The sequence below is a fragment of the Tachyglossus aculeatus genome, chromosome 1 (genome assembly GCF_015852505.1).
Source record: "Tachyglossus aculeatus isolate mTacAcu1 chromosome 1, mTacAcu1.pri, whole genome shotgun sequence".
Taxonomy (NCBI): domain Eukaryota; kingdom Metazoa; phylum Chordata; class Mammalia; order Monotremata; family Tachyglossidae; genus Tachyglossus; species Tachyglossus aculeatus.
Genome location: NC_052066.1, coordinates 45,938,445 through 45,942,954, shown reverse-complemented (window position 1 = coordinate 45,942,954; position 4,510 = coordinate 45,938,445).

Below are 4,510 nucleotides of genomic sequence, written 5' to 3'. Positions count from 1 at the left end.
GGGACTGTGTCCAAGCTGATTATCTTGTATCTACATCAGCCCTTAGTACAATGCCTGACATATAGTAAGCACTTAAATACCATAAAAACCCCTCAAACTTAATATATCCAAATAAGAACTGCTCATCTTCCCACCCAAACTCTGATTACTTTCAGAATATCCCACCACTAAGATGACAGTACCATCCCTTTTGTCACACAATCTCATCTGCTTGGTGCTTTCCTAACTCATCTTTCTCATTCAACCTGTATATTCAGTTTGATCTGCCCACAGTAAGCAGTCAATAAATATGATTGATTGAATGAATGAATGAATGAATTCAGTCTCTCACCAAATCCCATCATTCTAATAATAATAATAATAGTAATAATGATGGTATTTGTTAAGCGCTTACTATGTGCCAAGTACTGTTCTATGCTCTGGGGTAGATACAAGATTATCTGGTTTTCCCACATGGGGCTCACAGTCTTAAACCCCATTTTACAGATGAGGTAACTGAGGTACAGGGAAGTTAAGTGACTTGCCCAAAGTCACACAGCTGACAAGTGGTGGAGCAGGGATTACAACCCACGACCTCTGACTCCCAAGCCCATTCTCTTTCCACTAAGCCACACTGCTGCTTCTCATTCTACGTTCTTAATCCCTCTAGAGTGTCCATCCAAACTACTACCGAGCTGAACCCAGCAATTATCCTATCCTTTCTTTGCTACCGAATCTACCTGCTTGCTGACCTCCTGACTACCGTCTCTCCCCACCACACTTCACTCTGCTTCCCAGATCAATTTTATTAAAATAAAATTCAGACCACATCTCCCCACTTTTCAAAAACTGCTAGTGATTACTCACCCCTCTCTGTATAACACAGAAACTCCTTACTATTGGCTTTAAGACAGTTAATCAGCTTCCCGACACTATCCTTTCTCACTCAACTCCTACTATCCCTAACCCACACACTCCACCCCTCTAATGCCAACCTCTAAACCTCAATCTTGCCTGTCTCACCGCTAACTTCTTCCCCTCACTGGCCCTCTGCCCTACTATTCCCTCCCACTTCATATCTGACACCACTTTCCCCATCTTCAAAGCCCTACCGATAAAATCACATGTCTTCCAAGAGACCTTCCCTGACTAAGACCTCCCTTCCCCATTCACCTTCCCTTCCCTTTATACTTGGCAAAGCACTCCTTAAGCACTTTGATATTCACCCCACAGTCAACCTCACAGCTTTTATGTGCAAATCCTACACTCTGCCATTTCACATATCTGTAATTTAAATATCTGTCTCCTCCTGGAGTCTGTAAATTCTTTATGGACACAAAGTATGCCTACCAACTCTATTCCCTATGAAGCACTTAGTGCAGTGATCTGCATGCAGTAAGCAATCAATTAATCAGTCACTCTGTGATATTTATTGAACACTTACTGTGTGCAGAGCACTGTAATAATAATAATAATGATGGCACTTGTTAAGCACTTACTATGTGCAAAGCACTGTTCTAAGCACTGGGGAGGACACAAGGTGATCAGGTTGTCCCACTTGGGGCTCACAGTCTTAATCCCCATTTTACAGATGAGGTAATTGAGGCCCAGAGAAGTTAAGTGACTTGCCCAAAGTCACACAGCTGACAATTGGCGGAGCCGGGATTTGAACCCATGACCTCTAACTCCAAAGCCCATGCTCTTTATTAAGCACTTGGGAGAGTGCAGCAACTTTACAGTCTGTGGGGCTGAGGGTGGGCTGAATATTGAACGCTTAAAGGGTATAAATCCAAATGCGAGAGGCATGCAGAAGAAAGTGGGGAAAATGAGGGCTTAGTTGGGGAAAGCATCTTGGAGGGATATGATTTTAATATGGCTTTGAAAGTGGGAAGAGTGGTAGACTGGTATATATGAATGGGGAGGGTGGACATGGGCAAAGTGTTGGTGGTAAAATATGTAATAATAATAATAATAATAATAATAATAATAATAACTGTGACATTTATTAAGCACTTATTATGTTCCAGACACTGTACTAAGCACCAGGATAGATACAAGCAAATCAGGTTGGGCATAGTCCCTGTCCCTCATGGGGCTCAGAGTTTTAATCCCTATTTTACAGTTGAGGTAACTCAGGCACAGAGAAGTTAAGTGCCTTGCCCAAGGATGCACGGCAGACAAGTGGCAGAGCTGGGATTAGAACTCATGACCTTCTGGGTCCCAGATCCATGGTCTATTTCCTAGGCCACCCTGAGGATGACGTTAGAGGAACAAAGTGTGCAGGCTGGGTTGTATTAAGAAATCAGTGGGGTAAGGTGGATGGGGGTGAGATGATTGAATGCTTTAAAGCAGATGTATTTACACTGTAAAATACTTATTGGTTAGGTAAGGAATGTGTTTACAAATTCTGTTTTTCGTACTCTCCCAAACACTTCGTACAGTGCCCTGCATGCAGTAATTGCCCGGTACCTACAACTGATTGACTGTACTGATTTTTGTACAGATTTATTACTCTATTTATTTTACTTGTACATGCTTACTGTTCTATTTATTTTGTTAATGATGTGCATATAGCTATAATTCCATTTGTTCTGACGATTTTGACATCTGTCTACGTGTTTTGTTTTGTTGTCTGTCTCCCCCTTCTAGACTGTGAGCCCGTTGTTGTGTAGGGAGCATCTCTATATGTTGCTGACTTGTACTTCCCAAGTGCTTAGTACAGTGCTCTGCAAACAGTAAGCGCTCAATAAATATGATTGAATGAACGAATGAATTGACTGATGGTAAGGGGTTTTGTTTGATACAACGGTGGATGGTCAGTCACTGGAGGTTTTTGTTTTTTGTTTTCTTTTGTTGGTTTTTTTCTTTTAATGATCCAAACCTGGTGTGGGGAGAAACAGGAGGCAGGTAAAACTGATAGAATTTTGTGACCGATAGAATATGTGACTTGAATGAGAGAGACATCAAGGATGATGCCAAGGTTACAGGCTTGTGAGACACGGAAGATGATGGCTCTGTCTAGAGTGATGGGAAAGGAAAGTCATAGGGAGGACAGAGTTTGGGTGGGGAAATGAGGAGTTCTCTTTGGACATGTCAAGTTTTAGGTGTCAGCAGGATAATCAAATGGAGATATCCTAAAGGCAGGAGAGAATGTGAGACTATAGAGAGGGAGAGAGGTCAGGGCTGGAAAGGTAGATTTGAGAATCATCTGTGTAGAAATGGTTGTAAAAAAATATCATTAATTGTTTGAAATGCTGCTGATCAATCAATCAATCAATCATATTTATTGAGCACTTACTGTGTGCAGAGCACTGTACTAAGCGCTTGGGAAGTACAAGTTGGCAACACATAGAGACAGTCCCTACCCAACAGCGGGCTCACAGTCTAATGACATTATGGGTTAAAGCCTGACTATATTAATTTTGATGACAAAATTATTTGAGTGCTTCCTGTGTGCACATGATGCAATGTGTTTCATCATTTCATCTAAACATGAAAATATACTAGTATGTTACAGCCACTTAAATATACATCAATCAATCAATCATTTTATTGAACACTTACTTTGTGCATAGCACTGTACGAAATCCTTGGGAGAATACAATACATGACTATAATGTGGTCAACCACACCGATGATTTTGTTGTATATATGTATTGTATATATATGTATCTTTTAGACTGTGAGCCCACTGTTGGGTAGGGACTGTCTCTATATGTTGCCAATTAGTACTTCCCAAGTGCTTAGTACAGTGCTCTGCACATAGTAAGCGCTCAATAAATACGATTGATGATGATATAACTCTCTTTGATGATTTGCAATTGCAATGTAGCATAATCCAGTTAACAATGATTAATCCCTTACTGATAGAAGACTACATTTAAATCCATTAAAATACTCTTATTATTCTTTAGAGTAATATGGGAAGGATGGAAACAACTCAAATAATTTACTTTTATATGGAATTTCTTAAAGTAAAGATTGAAGGATGATAACAGGATTTTAGGGGGGCCAAAATGCCATACTGAATAGAATTAATTTTTACTCTTCAGTCCTAGGTTTGACTGAAGAGTCATTAATACTCCCTCTCTGAGTTAAATTATATTTCCTTATCATTCTGAGATGTTTAAGAAAAGATTCAATTCAAATAAGTATTCAAAGGTAATCATTAATTCAAATTTCAAGCCAAATCTGTTATGACTTCCAAAATAAATCAATTTTTCCCTCAGTAGGGATGTATTTCTCAAAGAACCAAGGCTTGTGCCACAATTGACAAAAGTATTTTCATTTTGAAAAGCAGAAACTTACAGAAATGTCCCAATATGATAAATTTTTCTTGACATATTTGAATACCCATAAAATGTAAATTTTTCAAATAAAAAAGCATTTGAATTAATTGGAATTGGAAATATGTCAATTTCCAGAAATTAAGGAAAATAAAGCTTTTAGTGAATTGTAATTAAGTTTTATGGATATCTTATTTTAAGTTGAATTTTAATTTCTTTGGACCATCAGCTTCAGATTTTTGGCT